This window comes from Pseudorca crassidens, chromosome 3, assembly GCF_039906515.1.
Source record: "Pseudorca crassidens isolate mPseCra1 chromosome 3, mPseCra1.hap1, whole genome shotgun sequence".
Lineage (NCBI taxonomy): Eukaryota > Metazoa > Chordata > Mammalia > Artiodactyla > Delphinidae > Pseudorca > Pseudorca crassidens.
This window is the reverse complement of record NC_090298.1, coordinates 134,679,795-134,699,157: the sequence shown is the minus strand read 5'-3', so window position 1 is coordinate 134,699,157 and position 19,363 is coordinate 134,679,795. Positions and strand designations below refer to the sequence as shown.

The 19,363-nt window shown below is 40.1% G+C and overlaps 1 pseudogene; it reads left to right on the top strand.

Moving 5' to 3' along the window:
* Positions 1–9,925: 9,925 nt before the first annotated feature.
* LOC137221947 (UDP-N-acetylglucosamine--peptide N-acetylglucosaminyltransferase 110 kDa subunit pseudogene) lies at positions 9,926–14,751 on the top strand (annotated as a pseudogene).
* The last annotated feature ends 4,612 nt before the right edge of the window (positions 14,752–19,363 follow it).

The following is a 19,363-nucleotide window of genomic DNA, read 5'->3' as shown; positions in this document are numbered from 1 at the left end:
TGAGGAAGAACTTAATTCTGTCTGTTTCCTGGCTGTTTTCTGTATGTCTTATGCATTTTTTGCCCCTCATTTACTCCATTACTGACTTCTTCTGTGCTTAGCCGATTTTGTTGTAGTGAACTCTTGATTCCTTTTTCATTTCTTTTTGCATATAGTCTATTGATATTTTCTTTGTGGTTATCAAGAAGATTACATTTACCCTTCTAAAGTTCAACCAATATCATTTGAATTGAAACCAACTTCAATAGCACACAGAAACTCTGTTCCTCTACAGTTCCATTCCTCCTCCTTACATTATTGTTGTCACAAATTACACCTTTATACTTTGTGAGCCCAATAACATGGATTTATGATTATTTTATGCATTTGTTTTTTCAATCATGTAAGAAATAAAAAGTAGAGTTACAAGCCAGTAGCACAATACTGGCTTTAGTATCTGCCCATGTATTTATCTTTACTGGAGATTTCTATTTCTTTATACAGCTTCGAGTTGCTGTCTAGTGTCTTCATTTCAACCTGAAGGTTCAATTTAGCATTTGTCATAGGGCAGTGTTAGGAAGTTGTAAAACAAACGCCCTCAGCCTTTGTTCATCTGGGAATGTGTTAATTTCTCCCTAAGTTTTGAAACCCGTTTGGCCAAATATAGAATTCTTGGTGGACAGTTTTTTACTTTCAGCACTCTAAATATGTCTGGCCTCTTGCCTCCATGGTTTCAGATAGGAAATTAGCTATGAATCTTTTTGAGGATCCCTGCTTTGTAACAAATTTGTTTTTTCTTTCTCCTTTGGGAGTAAAGATTCTTTCTCTGTCTTTTGGCATCTGAGAGTTTGATTATACTGTTTCTTGTTGTGGCGTTCCTTGAGTTTCTCTTAGTCCTGAAATCAGGCAAAGATTTACAGCAACCAAACACATACTGAACCAGGGAAGAGGCAATTTGAAAATGGCAGGAAAGCTTTGTGGCATTTTTACTTGCCCTTGCCCCATCTACTGTTAGTGTAGTGGTGGTCTTAAAGTGGTGGGGTCTTAATGCAGTGATAGTCTTAAAGTAGCAGCAGACCATTCGTAGTATGGGACCCTCAATCCTGCTTCAGGAGGGAGCAGAAGAGACCATACTCTCGGATTATTATGTGTATCTGTTCTAACCTGTCTGGGAGTTACCTGAAGGACTGACACAAGATGCTTATCTCTGTCTTAGCTAACCTGGAACACAGTCTGGAAAAGCAGCGGTCATTGCTCAAAAAAAGTGCAAGGTGAACTGACAAAGCACAGATGGCTGGGGCAGAAGACTGTGCATTGAAATACAATAGACCACATAAGATGCAGGAGCAAAAGTTGGGGGAGATTCTTTGGGAACTTAGAACATACAAAAAGTACACATGTGTCCAGAGAAATTAAGAAAACCACAAGCATACTCAAGATAAGATGCATGTTCTGAAAACACCAGAGGAGTCTCTAAGCTTTTACCATGGGCTGAGCCCTGAACTCAGTGCAGGTCAGCTAAATGTTGAAGGAGTGATCCAGCAATCTGCACAATGGGGAGAGGTGTGTGGTTTTGAGTGTGCATGTGGATGTGCTTGTGTATATTTGTTTTTGTCTTAGGTGCAGGAATTCAAAGACATCTCTGTCAAAACATTAGCTAAACATGAACTAAAGGAAGAGAGACTTCAGTGCCTACATACAATAAGGAGTACAGTCATTGCAAAACTAGTTTGGAAAGGTCCCTAAACAAACAGACTACTACAGCCTTCAACAATCCAAAGCCCAGAAAACCCTGGGAAAGTGGGAGAGTCTGATTTCCATAGACACCACATTATAATATTTGAAAGCCAAATGTTCAACCAAAAAACTCACAAGGTATACAAAGACATGGAAAAGTATGGTCCATTTAAGAAAACAAATTAATTGATGAAACCATCCCTAAGGAAGCCCAGACTTTTCTCCATTGCATATTCTTGCCTCCTTTTTCATAGATTCATTGACCATAAGTGCATGGGTTTCTTTCTGGGCTCTCTATTCTGTTCCAGTGATGGATGTTTTTGTGCCGGTACCATACTGTTTTGATTACTGGAGGTTAGTAGCACAGTCTGAAGCCAGGGAGCATGATTCCTCCAGTTGTGTTCTTCTTTCTCAAGACTGTTTTAGCTATTCAGGATCTTTTGTGTTTCCATACAAACTTTAAAATTATTTGTTCTAGGTCTGTGGAAAATGCCCTTGATATGTTGATATAGACTGCATTGAATCCGTAGATTTCCTTGGGTATGATGGTCATTTTAACACTATTAATTCTTCCAATCCGTGACCATGGTATATCTTTCCAGCTGTTTGTGTCACCTTTCATTTCTTTTATGAGTGTCATATAGTTTCCTGGGTAGAGGTCTTTTACCTCCTTAGGCAGGATTATTCTTATGTATTTTATTCTTTTTTATGCGATTGTAAATGGTATTGTTTCCTTAATTTCTCTTTCTGATAGTTCACTGTGAGTGTATAGAAATACAAAATTTATATATAGAAATCTATTGTATCCTGAAAATTTACCAAGTTCATGTTTGAGCTCGAATAGTTTTTTGATGGTGTCTTTCAGATTTTCTATATATCATGCCATCTGCAAACAGTGACAGTTTTACTTTTTCCTTTCCATTTTGGAGTCCTTTTATTGATTTATTTTTTCTTGTCTGATTGCTGTGGCTAGGACTTCCAAAACTCTGTTCAATAAAAGTGGTGAGAGTGGGCATCCTTGTCTTGTTCCTGATCTTAGGGGAAATGCTTTCAGCTTTTCACCATTGAGTATGTTAGCTATGGGCTTGTCATATATGGCCTTTATTATGTTGAGGTATGTTCCCTGTATGCCCACTTTCTGGAGAGTTTTTACCATGAATGGATATTGAATTTTTTCAAAAGCTTTTTCTGCATCTGTTGAGATGATCGTATGGTTTTTAGTCTTCAATTTGTTACTGTGATGATAAGAGACCTAAGACAGCTACAGAGGCTAAGTGACCTTTCCTTCCCTCAATGGGTAGGTATCCTTGTTCTGCCTTCTAACTGAGTTAGTATCTGAGTAAAGAACTGCCAGGTGTCATTTAGTTCACAATACACTGCTGTGGCAATATAGAAATGAATTTGCCTAAGTCATTTGGCTTGTCTCAATTATAGTAAATGAATATACTGAATGAATACTTCAACTTAAGGAAATGTTCTTAAAAATATATTAATGTAGGCAACTTCAGTGGAGAACTGAAATCAAAACAAAACATTCAGGTAAAGAGTTGAAATAAAAGTACACTCAGTTGTATCCAGTTTCCTCTTGTAAATCTCTCTTTTTAATTTGAGTGGACAGTCACTTGAGAATATCTGACTTGGGGCTAAGGAAATCTAAGCCTTCTTGGCCACACTGTATTCTCTTATGTCATTTAATAAAGACACCAGGTGGGCTGCTGAAAAAAGAGTGGGGACAATCAATCCCTCACATCCAAAGGGCGGCTCTTGAAAATATGTGTGTTGTTGTAGTTATTTTGCTCTTCTGGCCTCAGAAGTTCTAATCTTAACCTTAGCCCCTCATGGAGAGAGACTTTGTAAACCAATTCCCACATTACTCATTATGTGACCGTTGAAAAAGAGCAACCCAGCTCTTTTCCTGTGCTTTCAACCAGTTATCTTCTTCAAAAATCTGTTTGGATTGTTATACCTTAATCTTGCCTGGCAAGGGACTTATGGGAAGGTTCTTATTGTTTGAAAGTTTGGTGCCAGTATCTGCAAAGAAAGAAGAAAGATGTGTTTATCAAACATCCCAATAGTGAAGGTGTGTGAAGGCAACTTTTGAAAAAGTTAATCTGTCAGAGTTTAGCCGTATTATTACATTTTATTTTATTCATTGAAAATAAATAATTATCAATGAATCCTTTCTAGATTTTCTAGTTTCCCAAAGTTCCCTGTATTCACATTCTAAGAGGAAAAATGGTATTTTAAGTCACTGCTCTCCACCTTATATTATTTATAATCACTCCTGGTGACCTCTTCCTTCCAAGAAACGTGATCCTGAGAAGTGTCCTTTGTTTGTCTTTGTGGAATAAGTGATGAGAATGCATCCTGGAGACCTGTGAGATGTTTAACTTGTGGCATAATGAAACTAGGATGGAGAGTTCTGGAAAGATCTGGAAAGGTGGCTGGTAGAGTGTGGCCAGATGTGGGAGAAGAGAGACGTACAGAGAGAGGGAGAGGAAATTTTCAGAGGGAGAAAATGAAACAAATAATTAAATAAGTTTTGTTGTGTGGTGTGGGATGCAAGCCCTTCTCTCCCCCTTTCCTTCACAATGTCTTTGTTAAAGACTGTGTTTTTCATTAGTTTTACTAAGATAGGATTTGCCGTTCTGTTTGGATACTGAGAATGGACCCATGGGAACAGTTACATTTGGATTATCTCTGACTGTCTTTAATGAAGAACATAAATATTGGCCACACTATCTATGCACATGCTATCACCATGCCTTTTTTGTTCTCTGTTCATATATCTAAGTCCTCTTCTTTCTTTGAGGTCAATCTCAAATCTCATCTGAAATGTACATTTATTGATAGATTCGACCCATAATGAACTGTCCCTTCTTTGTCCTCCTTAGGCTCTGATTATTTATAAAAACTCATTTTTGAACTTAGAAACTGTCCAATGTGATATATTAGTTATTTCACCAGCATATGTTATATCCTCAACACAATTATACGCTTTTGTGGGGCTGGGATCATACATTCTGTAATTTTTCTCAGTACTTACACTTACTTTGATAAAAAGTGCATTCATTCATCTAAACATCATTTATTGGGTGTTAATTAAATATCTCAACTCAGTAAATATTGTTTGAATGAATGCATGCATGAATGAGGGAGTGTGCAATAGGTAGCCTAATGTACCGCCCAATGTGAGAAAACCAAAAACATAAACACAAAAGCAAGCCAAAAAGTGGACCAGGACTTTCTGTAAAATATCCTGCTTTTTGTTGGATGATGCCATGAAAATCAAGATGCTCCTGAAAGGTCTTAATAGCTGACCAAGAATAGTAAACAATTGAAATTCTCTCAGGCTTCTTCAACCCTATCTCTGGACACATTTATACCTCTCAGGCATGGTATTAAAAGAAGAGATTAATAAAGCTTTTATAGATGAGTTGATAAATCTCTAAAGATTTAAGTCTTCATTGCCTCCTAGGTTTTCTCTATTTTGGGTTTCCAAAAGATTTCAATAAACCACAGGATAATTAAAAATTAGACATTATCTTTCTTACCTTGACATTTTTTGATGGTAAACACCTTTTTATTGTCTCCATAGTGCTGCCCAATTTTCACCAGTACAGTACTTAAGTGAATTTTGCTCTGGTTGGTGGGATATATAAGATGTAAATGAATTGTTTGTATATGTTTTCGAATTCTTCAGAAGGGCCTGGCCATGGAAATGCATTGAATATTACTTAAATAACTAAAGTAAGTTCCTGAGAATTATTATTCTATTCTGGTTAGGATACTATCTGCTCTGGTTTGTTAAAATTTCCCTTTAGAGTGGTTTTAATTTTGTTTCTGATAGGGTCCTAGGATTTATTGCCACGCCCATCCTGCATCTGTTTTTCTTTGAATTACTCTCCTTGCAGTTTCTGATTCATACAGGGCCTTACAGGTTAGTGACAACCTGGCCATCACAACGCTGGGAAGGAGAGGCCTGCTTTTCAGAGGTGTTGATGTTTTCCGTACCTGAAGGTTTTCAAGAGATATCAATCTTCCTCACCACCGCCCTTGGCCCTCTTAATGGACTAAGCAGTTCCTCATGAAATTTCTGTAGGATATCTGTACCAACTTCTCAATATTGTTCCATCCTGAGTCTATAAATTCCTGGCCTCAAGGTAATGTTAGATTTCTAGCTCCAGCCCCTATTTACATAAGGCCTATACTAAGGAACGGAACCCACAGACATCAGTCCGCTCTTCTTTCTCTGGATTTAATTTCTCTATTACTTTCTGAAACATGCAGGTGTTCCTTTCTTTCTTTTAATCTCAGCTATGTGCTTTTAACTTTTTCAAAATTGACCCAGAATGTACATGTGTCTCCAGTAAGAGTACATTAAATTGAGCTTAGTCTGCTATTCTACTGGCATATTTGAGATCCAGATAATTTGCTAGTTAACTGGATTCAATGACCTATATATTTCAGGCATCTAAAACTCACCATGTTCCAAATTTCCCTCCTTATAGTTAGTAATTTTCTTGGGAATCTGGATGAGATTAAATGGAATAAAGTTAGTGAGTGGCCCAGGAATGCCTGAAAGTTTGTTTGTCAGAGTGGCCAGGGAAAGTTAAGCAAGGAAGAAAAGCAAATGCAAAACAGAATTATTATTATGGCTGAGTTTACTCCCAGGATTCCATGCAGAGCTCTCTGTAGAGCTGGGTTGGGTTATAACTTATGCCAGAGCTCTACGTGGGGCTGACACCATCTCATGCCAAGCTCTCAGTTCTGGGCTCACGTCATCTCTGGTCCACTCTGTGGAGTGGAAACTTTGGAGGAATGGCCAGTGTGTTCCGCGGCGTAGGAAGAGGGAACTTGTGAATGTGACTTTCTAAATTGTGGAGGAACTAACCACTGTAAATGTGCCTTGAACTATGTTGTTTAATTTGACCAGTCAGATCAATGACTTTCCCCTTGAATGAAATGCTGCTACGTATATGAGCAGAAAAACAAAACTGGTATAAGGAATAGATAGCTAGTGGGAAGCAGCCGCATAGCACAGGGAGATGCGCTCGGTGCGTGACCACCTAGAGGGGTGGGATAGGGAGGGTGGGAGGGAGGGAGATGCAAGAGGGAGGAGATATGGGGACATATGTATAACTGATTTACTTTGTTATAAAGCAGAAACTAACACACCATTGTAAAGCAATTATACTCCAATAAAGATGTTAAAAAAAAAAACTGGTATAAGGAGATGGAGAGACTGGGAGTCTTATTTTCCCACCAATTAACTTTGCCTCTGACCATGACCTTCCCTTTGAGTCTCCTAGACCTTGGGGATGATTGCAACCCCTTGGGTTGGGTGACGGCAACCCCATCTTCACTAGAACCTCTATAGTTAACTTTGATTTTTCCCACTCCGTCTATCCATCCCATGTATGCAGTCAGACATTTGATCTTGGACTTTTCCTGACAAAATATGCTTGAATATAACCATTTCTTTTCACTCCCACTGCTACTGCTATTGTCACTGCCTTAACTAGGGCTTTATCTTTAAGTTCTTTATATAAATATATAAATATCTATATATAAATATAATATACAAATAAATAAAATATAATATTAATTCTGATGATTTTAAAGTCTTTTCTTGATAAAGACTTTTCCTGATAAACATACACAATATCTTATATAAATATTTTTGTATTATCTGTTCTTTTCTTAGAATTTTAGTCATATGATTCTATCCCTTGGTTTGTCTAGAACTTTTTGATTGAATGCTGGCTATTTTATTTGGCTTTTTTTGGTTTTCTCAGTGGAAACGTTGTTTTGCTTCAAAATATTTTATTCTACCTGGAAGTAGCAAATCTTCAAATTACAATTTTTTAAATGCTTTCAAATATCAATACTATAGGTGTCACAAAATCTAGAAAAATGACATTTAAAAATGAACTACTGCCAGATGTGTCTCTATAAAACTTTTCCCCCACTCTTTTAGCTATATATTCTTTAACTGCCTCCTCATACGACAGTTTATGTATTTTCGAAATAAAATTTTAAGAAATAAACTTTGTAGTTTTTAGACATAGATTTCTTGTAACACGGTTGATTAGAATTTGCTTCTAGTTATTAATAGTTTAGAAAAGTTTATTTCAGCTTCACAATTTATTATTGATAATGTCACATTAATTTTCATTGTTAACTTTGAGAAAACCTCTATGGATTACTTCCTCATAAGTATTTACTATTATAAATGCATTACTGATTTCAGTACTGCTATAGGTTTGTGCATTACAGGAATTCTGATAAGATACTCATTCACACCATTCCATTACACACATTGTTGATGGAGTATATTCTTTTATTTATTTATTTATTTTTGGCTGTGTTGGGTCTTCGTTGCTGTGCGCAGGCTTTCTCTACTTGCAGGGAGTGGGGGCTACTCTTTGTTGCGGTGCACAGGCTTCTCATTGCGGTGGCTTCTCTTGTTGCAGAGCACGGGCGCTAGGCATACAGGCTTCAGTAGTTGTGGCTCGCAGGCTCAGTAGTCGTGGCTCACGGGCTCTAGAGCGCAGGTTCCGTAGTTGTGGCATACCGGCTTAGTTGCTCCGTGGCATGTGGGATCTTCCCGGACCAGGGCTCGAACCCTTGTCCCCTGCATTGGCAGGTGGCTTCTTAACCACTGCGCCATCAGGGAATCCCCTGGAGTATATTCTTGACAGAAGAAAATTTCCGTTTTGACTAAGCATTGATGAGAACTGAATCTTTGACTTATCTTTCACATGCCTGATGATTGAAATAATTTTCCACAAAATAGCTTCTGGTATTGTACTTTTCAGTTCTTTTTTTCTTCTTCAAACGCACATGCTTTGAGAGCTGTGAAGTGCAAGACATGGCTATATTGTAAGGTGGTTTTTGTCCTTATGCTTCTGTGTCTTGTGCTAGTTAAGTCAGTAGAGTAGTCAGTATGAGTACTGGAAGTTATTCCTGTAATGGGATAGTATATAGTCAATTACATATGGTGATGTCTGAAAATCACATAATAGCCTCACTTAAAACATCTCCTTAGGACTTCCCTGGTGGCGCAGTGGTTGAGAGTCCACCTGCCGACGCAGGGGACACGGGTTCGTGTCCCGGTCCGGGAAGATCCCACATGCCGTGGAGCGGCTAGGCACGTGAGCCATGGCCGCTGAGCCTGTGCGTCCAGAGCCTGTGCTCCACAACGGGAGAGGCCACAACAGTGAGAGGCCCGCGTACCACAGAAAAAAGAAAATCTCTTTAGCCAGATTTCAAAAAAGCCTGTGGCCATTCCAATATGATCCAACATAGCGGAATATGATAGAAGGAAAATTGGCAAAGAAAGAGACGCTGGTCTTACCTGATGGAAGTTAAAATATCTCACTTTTGACAATTTTGCAAAAACCTATAATTCCATGAACTAATTTCTAGGGTTCTTCATAGGACCTAAAAAGGAACCCATAGAGTTGTGGAACAACAATAGAAGCTGCTGTGATGAGAAGCCCAGGCACCGCAACAAAGAGTAGCACCCGCTCGCCGCAACTAGAGAAAGTCTGCACGCAGCATTGAAGACCCAACGCAGCCAAAATAAAAATAAATAAATAAAGATAAATAAATTTATTTTAAAAAAAGTAATACTCAGGTTTGAGGCATGAGAAGTATGATGAGGAGAAATTAGCTAATCCTTTCAGAACTTTAAAAATATCAAACTCAGTCTCTAAGATTTTAGCATTATATACAACATCGGTTACTTATTAGTGGTTTGGGAAGGCCAATTTAAAATGTTCTGAACTTACTGTATTGAAATTCACGGCCCTAATGTTTTCCACATTGACTGTATGAATGATGAAGTAAAGTCAATCATGTATTTCCTTTCCAACTGGACAGAAAACAGAATTTTAAAAAGTGTTTGGACTACTGACTTTTGATTTCTTCTAAGGCAAGTGTATAGGTAATTTTTATTCCCTGATTAGGAGAAAAATGATGGAAGAGGGCAGGGTTAAGAATGAAGATTTCAAGAGCGTGAGAGTTAGACGACCAACCAGAGTTCCTAAGGTTCGGTGCCTGTAACTGTCGCCGCCGCTTAAGCCTGCCAAAGCAGTGGTACGGCTGCTGCCCTCATATTTGCTACCTCTAGAAACATTCTTGCCAGTAGTGGCGGCAGCGGGACTCAATTAACCTCTTTTCTCACTCTCTGCAGAAGCTCCAGATGGCGTCTTCTGTGGGCAACGTGGCCGACAGCACAGAACCAACGAAACGTATGCTTTCCTTCCAAGGGTTAGCTGAGTTGGCACATCGAGAATATCAGGCAGGAGATTTTGAGGCAGCTGAGAGACACTGCATGCAGCTGTGGAGACAAGAGCCAGACAATACTGGAGTACTTTTATTACTTTCATCTCTACACTTCCAGTGTCGAAGGCTGGACGGATCTGCCCACTTTAGTACTCTGGCAATTAAACAGAACCCTCTTCTGGCAGAAGCCTATTCGAATTTGGGGAATGTGTACAAGGAAAGAGGGCAGTTGCAGGAAGCAATTGAGCATTACCGGCATGCATTGCATCTCAAGCCAGATTTCATCGATGGTTATATTAACCTGGCAGCCGCTTTGGTAGCAGCAGGCGACATGGAAGGGGCAGTACAAGCTTACGTCTCTGCTCTTCAGTGCAATCCTGATTTGTACTGTGTTCGCAGTGACCTGGGGAACCTGCTGAAAGCCCTGGGTCGCTTGGAAGGAGCCAAGGCATGTTATTTGAAAGCAATGGAGACGCAACCGAACTTTGCAGTAGCTTGGAGTAATCGTGGCTGTGTTTTCAATGCACAAGGGGAGATTTGGCTTGCAATTCATCACTTTGAAAAGGCTGTCACCCTTGACCCCAATTTTCTGGATGCTTATATCAATTTAGGAAACGTCTTGCAAGAGGCACGGATTTTTGACAGAGCTGTGGCAGCTTACCTTTGTGCCCTAAGCTTGAACCCAAATCATGCAGTGGTACATGCCAACCTGGCTTGTGTATACTATGAGCAAGGCCTGATCGATCTGGCAGTAGACACCTACAGGCGAGCTATTGAATTGCAACCACATTTCCCTGATGCTTACTGCAACCTAGCCAACGCTCTGGAAGAGAAGGGCAGTGTTGCCGAAGCAGAAGATTGTTATAATACAGCTCTGCGGCTGTGTCCCACCCATGCAGACTCTCTGAATAACCTAGCCAATATCAAAGGAGACCAGGGAAACATTGAAGAGGCAGTTCGCTTGTATTGTAAAGCATTAGAAGTCTTCCCAGAGTTTGCTGTTGCCCATTCAAATTTAGCAAGTGTATTGCAGCAGCAGGGAAAACTGCAGGAAGCTCTGATGCATTATAAGGAGGCTGTTCGAATCAGTCCTACCTTTGCTGATGCCTACTGTAACATGGGAAACACTCTAAAGGAGATGCAGGATGTTCAGGGAGCCTTGCAGTGTTACACTCGTGCCATTCAGATTAACCCTGCCCTTGTGGATGCCCACAGCAATCTGGCTTCCATTCACAAGTATTCAGGGAATATTCCAGAAGCAATTGCTTCTTATCGCACTGCTCTGAAGCTTGAACCTGATTTTCTTGACGCTTATTGTGATTTGGCTCATTGCCTGCAGATTGTCTGTGATTGGACAGACTATGATGAGCGAATGAAGAAGTTGGTCAGCATTGTGGCTGACCAGCTGGAGAAGAATAGGTTGCCTTCTGTGCAGCCTCATCATAGTATGCTCTATCCTCTTTCTCATGGCTTCAGGAAGGCTGTTGCTGAGAGCCATGGGAACCTCTGCTTGGATGAGATCAGTGTCCTTCACAAACCACCGTACGAACATGCAAAAGACTTGAAGCTCAGTGATGGTCGACTGCGTGTAGGGTACGTGAGGTCTGACTTTGGGAATCATCCTACTTCTCATCTTATGCAGTCTATTCCAGGCATGCACAATCCTGATAAATTTGAGGTATTCTATTATGCCCTGAGCCCAGATGATGGCACAAACTTCCAAGCGAAGGTGATGGCAGAAGCCCATCATTTCATTGATCTTTCTCAGATTCCATGCAATGGGAAAGCAGCTGATCGCATCCATCAAGATGGTATACACATCCTTGTAAATATGAATGGTTATACCAGGGGTGCTCGAAATGAACTCTTTGCTCTCAGGCCAGCTCCTATTCAGGCAATGTGGCTGGGCTACCCTGGGACCAGTGGCGTGCTTTTCATGGATTATATCATCACTGATCAGGAAACTTCACCTGCTGAAGTTGCTGAGCAGTATTCTGAGAAACTGGCTTATATGCCCCATGCTTTCTTTATTGGTGATCATGCTAATATGTTCCCTCACCTGAAGAAGAAAGCAGTCATCGATTTTCAGTCCAATGGGCACATTTATGACAATCGGATTGTGCTGAATGGCATCGACCTCAAAGCATTTCTTGATAGTCTCCCAGATGTGCACATTGTCAAGATGAAATGTCCTGATGGAGGAGACAACGCAGACAGCAGTAATACAGCTCTTAATATGCCTGTCATTCCTATGAATACTATTGCAGAGGCAGTTATTGAAATGATTAACAGAGGACAAATTCAGATAACAATTAATGGATTCAGTCTTAGCAATGGACTGGCAACTACCCAGATCAACATTAAGGCTGCCACTGGAGAGGAGGTTCCCCGTACCATTATTGTAACCACACGTTCTCAGTACGGGTTACCGGAAGATGCCATTGTGTACTGTAACTTTAATCAGTTATATAAACTTGACCCATCTACTTTGCAGATGTGGGCAAATATTCTGAAGCGTGTTCCCAATAGTGTACTGTGGCTGTTGCGTTTTCCAGCAGTAGGAGAACCTAATATTCAACAGTATGCACAAAACATGGGCCTTCCCCAGAAGCGTATCATTTTTTCACCTGTTGCTCCTAAAGAGGAACATGTTCGGAGAGGCCAGCTGGCTGATGTCTGCTTGGACACTCCACTCTGTAATGGACACACCACAGGGATGGATGTCCTTTGGTCAGGGACACCCGTGGTGACTATGCCAGGAGAGACTCTTGCTTCCCAAGTTGCAGCTTCCCAGCTCACTTGTTTAGGCTGTCTTGAGCTTATTGCTCAAAATAGACAAGAATATGAAGACATAGCTGTGAAACTGGGAACTGATCTAGAATACCTGAAGAAACTTCGTGGCAAAGTCTGGAAGCAGAGAACATCTAGCCCTCTGTTCAACACCAAACAATACACAATGGACCTAGAGCGGCTCTATCTACAGATGTGGGAGCATTACGCAGCTGGCAACAAACCTGATCACATGATTAAGCCTGTTGAAGTCACTGAGTCGGCCTAAATAATGACTGTGTGCACAGGAGAATTACCCTGTACCTGAGCCTCAACCTTCTGGGGGAAAGGGAACTACTTTTTCCTTATCTGTACAATACCATGCTGCAGATGGGTGACAGACAATGATAAGAAATAGCACAGCCAGACTTGCTTCCTGCATGATCGTGATCACGATAGGGAGAGACACAAGAGATGGGAAACTGCTGTTCCACAAGGAGTCTCCATAGAATTTTGCAGCAGCCAGGTGTCTGGAAGGTCTGGAAGGTAAGTCTGGAAGGTCTGATCTCCCTTGGTCTTCCATGGGATGGATGGTTAGTGTGGAAGGGAGATAGAGATTGCCCAGCCATTTTGTGATTATCATGGATTGATTGAGTCTTCTGAATTAATATTTTTCTTTATATTTGGGGTATTGGAGCTTTTAAAAATGTTTGGTTTCAGGTATTTTTATTCATGTGAAGTGTGTATGATTCTCTTGAGATAAGCTTTTAAGCTAAAATATTCCTTGTTTTAGCTTCTGAACTCTACAGATAAATGGGGACTTTGCTGGTATAGTCTTTTTATAGGTTTTATAAACCACTTGAGCCTATATCAGTCATTTTAGTGTCTGACATAATGTTTGGAACTATCAGTGCTCTGTTGGTTTACAGATGATGGCTTAAATTCTTTTCCTGGTCCATTTCCTTCTTCCTTCCCCCCACTTCAAAAATTCTCCTGTAACTTGGCTAACAAAAAACCAAGTCTGATTCAAAACCTCCCAGAGTGTTTCTCTTAACCGCATCATCTGGTGCCAAATGAAGATTCTTAGGAGTGATTATTAATTCTGAAGGGCACAGTTGTGGTACTGTCACTGATGATAATAATAATGGATGTTTGGCCTAGAGTTGTGACCTATTTCACCAGTGTTTTACCGTTGACTGCCCCTCTATGCTGCTTCCAAAAGTGATAGTGTGTGTTAAGATTTTTACTTTCATTTCTAAAGTTTGTTTTTTTTTCAGTGAGTCCTGTTCTTCCTTTTTCTTTCAGCAGAAATGAAATCCCAGGTAAGTATAAGTACTCAAATATTTGATCAGTAAGTCACAGTTATCTCCAGTATATTAAATAACTTTCATCAAAAAACATGTTATAGGTAAAAAGCTCTGAAGGACCAGCTATGTATATGATAATTATGTTTCAGACCTTCTAGGGTATTATATATAATAACTTGTCTTCTGGACGTGGTCTTGAAGTCTTTATGGATCCAGCCTCAGTAGTAGTGAACTGCACTGCTACTTGGTTTGGAGTACAAATTAGACCTTAGCCCTCCTGGAGGTTGAGTTTTTGGTATTGAAAACCATAGGAATGAAATTATTGTATTTCAACAAAGGATCGAGGGCTTGAGGCTTAAACAAGGCAACATACGTGTGCGAAGCAGTCAGCCTTAAGGGCAGGTAAGGACATGCCAGGCATGCCGCCGCTGCTCGAAGGGACTGTCCCTACTTGTTCCCCTCCTTGTTCCATTCCATGGGAGATAAATCACCAGGGCCCAGAGATCAGAAAGAATGTAAAATGAGACAAGCAAAGCTGTCTCCCCCCTGCACATGCAGGTTATTTTTGATGCTTCTGGGTTTATGGGTTTCCTCCCAGGGAAGTTAACCTTGAGCCGAGACAGTCTGTAGATAATGTAAACCACCATCTGGCAGCCTTCCGATTTCTAGTCTATATAATCTGCAACTGTAGCGGAATAAAATTTGCCTTGCAACCATCAGTTGTCTTTGTCCTTCTGACCCCATCCGTCGGTGCTACTTCAGTTCCTTACCCCTTCCCTTGTGACCCTGGGCGGTGAGATCCTCTTTCTCCGGCTGGTCCGCGGCAAGTGGCACTCGAACAGGGACCTGAAGCGTGAAGGCAGTTAAAAGAGCAAGAAAGTGCAGGTAAGAGAACCCTTATGCAAAATATGTGTGGCCACCAGTAAAAGTGAAACTAATAGAGGCATAAGGCAATAGTCAGAAGTAAAAGAAGATGGGGCCAAAGGGCTCAAAGGAGTGTGAATTATTTGCTCAGGTTTTACTTTCGATGCTTAAAGCTCGGGGTAATAAAGTTTCTACCTCACAGTTGACTGAATTTTTACAGCATATCCATGGTGTATCTCCCTGGTTTCCTGATGGCGGCTCTGTTGACATAGAAATCTGGCAGAAAGTTGCAGAAGATTTAAAAAATTATTATGAGTCTCGAGGGCCTACTCATACTCCTGTTGTTACATATAGTTTGTGGACTCCGATAAAAATATGTTTAGATGCTTCTCATGATAGTGTTGATTTGAATGTAAAGTCAGAAAAACATAAGCCTCTGACAGAAGGAGAGACTGTATTATCAGCTACTGTGTCGCCGCTTCCTAAACCGAAAGAGCTAATTAATTTAAATAGTTTAGATGAAGAGGAACATTTTGACTTAACAGATGAGGCTTGTAAACATAAAAGAGAGAACTATCCTGAGGATGATTTTCTAATGGCTGTGATAGATAAGTCAGTGAGAAAGCTGCAGGTTAATAAGGACTGTCTTCCTCAAAAATCTACATCTGTAAAAATGCTCAGTCCCTTGCAGCGCGCTGTACAAGGAGCAATAAAACGAGAAGATCCTATTTTCTGTTGTCCCGTCATAGAAAGACCTGGTCCTAATAATCCTCAACAAGCTACCAGGGAGCATCAGGCTCTCCCTTTGAAAGTTTTGAAAGATTGAAAATCTGCCTGTGCTCAATATGGGCCCACTGCTCCTTTTACTGCTGCTATGGTTGACAGGAGAAGCTCTTCCCCCCGCTGATTGGAAGTCTATTGCACGAGCTTGTTTAAATGGTGGAGATTATTTAATATGGAAGTTTGATTTTTATGAACGGGCTGCTGAACAAGCAGAAAAGAATGCTGCCCATAATATTCCAGTTGATTATCATATGCTGATTGGGGAAGCACAATATCTTTCTTTACAAGATCAATTAACTTATCCCTTTGTTGCTTATCCTCAAATAAATCATTTGGCATTACAAGCCTGGAGGAAATGTCCTTCTACACACAAAACTGAGGATCTTTCAACAATTAGACAGGGACCTGATGAACCATATGCTGATTTTGTAGATAGATTGTCACAGGCGGTGGGGAGACTCATTGTGGACGGACTCACTGGTACAATTGTAGTTAAGCAGCTTGCTGTTGAAAATGCTAATAATGCATGTCAGGCTGCGATTCGACCTTGGAGAAAACGGGGAACATTGGAGGATTATATTCACCTTTGTGCAGACACTGGGCCTACTTATATACAGGGTGCTGCTGTGGCTGCAGCATTAACTAAAGTGGGGTTCAAAAACAATCAAAAGAAAACGAAGACTTGTTTTAAATGCGGAAAGGCAGGTCATTTTGCTAGAGAATGTAGATCTTTTAATTCTAACCCTAGTCCTTCCTTCCCTACTCAAAAACCTCCAGATGGTCAGAAAATCCCTGGTTTATGCCCTAAATGCAATAGGGGAAAACATTGAGCACAAGATTGTTGCTCAGTGGCCCACAAGGATGGGCCACCACTGTCGGGAAACTCCTCCCGGGGCCTTCCCCGGCCCCAACAAATAATAAGGGCAATGTCTGTGTATCCTCCTCAAATTATCAATCAGACATTAACCAAAAACAAAAACATACAATATCCTCGCTCTCCAGAGCAACACCAGGAAGCGCAGGACTGGAGCTCAGCACCTCCGCCCGATATGTATTAACTCCTGAAATGGGTCCTCAGGCCCTCTCTACGGGCATCTGTGGACCTTTACCCAAGGGTTTGATGGGACTATTATTGGGAAGAAGTAGTGTCACCATGAAAGGTTTAACTATTATGCCAGGAGTCACAGATTCTGACTACGAAGGAGAAATAAAAGTCATGGCACAAACTATTAAAAATATAATAACTATTTCTCCTGGTGATAAAATTGCACAATTGCTACTTTTGCCCTTTGTACCTCATGGACAAATTTTACAACATCAAAAGAGAGAAACAAAGGCTTTTGGATCGTCTAATGCTGCCTACTGGATTCAGAAGATAGGGAAAGAACATCCAGAAATGAAATGAACCATTAATGGAAAGGTTTTCTCAGGTTTGTGAGACACTGGAGCTGATGTCTCTGTTATGAGGCAGGTACACTGGCCTAAACGTTGGCCCATTAGTCCTTCTATTACAGAACTTCACAGAATAGGACAAAGTTCTTCTCCTATGCAAAGTAGTCAGTTTTTTTTATGGCAAGATAGTGAGGGCCATTCAGGATATTTCCAGCCTTATGTTTTGCCTGGGCTGCCTTTAAACCTCTGGGGCCGAGATATATTAAAAGAAATGGGAGTATTACTTTATAGTCCAAACTCTCAAGTCTCTAATATGATGTTGGATCAAGGATTTCTTCCCACAAAAGGGCTGGGAACAAATCAACAAGGAACTGTCTCTCCTATTGATGTGAAAATAAAAAATGATAGACAAGGTTTGGGTTTTTCTTAGGGACCTTGGATTCTCCACTCACTGCTGATCCAATTACTTGGCTGACTGATGACCCTGTATGGGTGGACCAATGGCCCCTCACAAAGGAGAAATGAGAAGCTGCAGAACAATTAGTACTGGAACAATTAGGGCATTTAGAAATTTCCAGTAGTCCTTGGAATACTCCTATTTTTATTATCAAGAAAAAATCTGGAAAATATAGGTTATTACAGGATCTAAGAGCTGTTAATAAAACTGTGCTAATAATGGGAGCTCTTCAACCAGGCCTACCCTCTCCAACAGCCATACCACACAATTATCATCTTTTAGTTATAGATCTAAAAGATTGTTTTTTCACTATTCCTTTGTTTCCTGAAGATAGAAAACATTTTGCTTTTAGCTTGCCTGCCTTAAATTTTAAGGAACCCATGAGGAGATTTCAATGGAAAGTATTGCCTCAGGGCATGGCAAATAGTCCTACATTATGCCAAAAATATGTGGCTCAGGCCTTGACTCCTGTGAGAAAAAGGTTTCCATCGTTATATCTCATACATTATATGGATGATATACTTTTAGCCACTGATAATATTTCTTTATTAGAGACTGCTTTTCAATTTTTACAACAGTCCTTACAATCATTTGGCTTGGTCATTGCCTCAACAAAAATTCAAAGACAATCTCCATTTTTATATTTGGGAAAATATATTGATAACACTACTATTAGGCCTCAAAAACTGCAAATTGGAGTTGATAATTTAAAAACATTAAATGCTTTTCAAAAATTACTTGGAGATATTAGTTGGCTAAGGCCTTCCTTAAAACTTACTACTGCTCAATTACAGCCTTGGTTTGATATTCTTAAAGGAGACTCAGATCCTTCTTCTTCACGCTCTATGACTCCAGAAGGATTTCAAGCTTTACAAATAGTCAATAGATCTATCAGTTCTACACAATTAACTAGAATTCATACTCACCTTCCAATTTTCTTAATAATTTGTCCAACTCCTCATGTGCCTACTGCCGTCTTATGGCAAACTGTTGGAATTATTGAATAGATTCATATGAAAACTATACCCTCTAAAGTTATTAACCCTTATTATGAACTTACTAGTAATTTAATAATGCAAGGTAGAACTAGATGCTTACAACCTGTAAGTATAGAACCTTCTCAAATTATTATCCCTTATTCAGTTAGTCAACAAAATTGGCTTTTTCAACATAGTAATGAATGGGGTCTTGCTCTTGCAGGATTTTCAGGTACCTTGGAATGCCATTACCCTGCTGATAAATTGATCCAATTCAGCAAACTTAACTCATATCTTTCCTTCTATAATTAGGCAACAGCCTGTTCCTCATGTACCTTTGGTTTTTACGGACGGTTCTTCTTCAGGAGTGGCTACTGTAATCAGTACGACAGAACAAACCTCATTAAAGAAACTTCCTTGACTTCAGCTCAACGTGTTGAACTGTATGCTGTCATTATGTCTTTTAAACATTTGCCTTCTATATCTTTTAATTTGTTTTCTGATAGTAAATATCTTATTAGCTTGTGATTTCTTCTGGAGACTGCGACCATAGGACATACTAATGACCCTGAATTATCATCCTCTTTCCGTTTGCTTCAACAGCTTATTCGTTCCCATGATGGTCCTGTTGCAGGTCTGTATATCCGTGCTCATTCTAACTTGCCTGGTCCATTGACTAAACTTAATGCGACTGCAGATGTTTTAACTCGATCTAAACGTGATCTTTATCCTGTACATTTTCCTCCCAAGAATAGAGTTGAAGTTACTCCTCCTCCTCAATCTCTTTTCCCTAAAGCAGGACATGT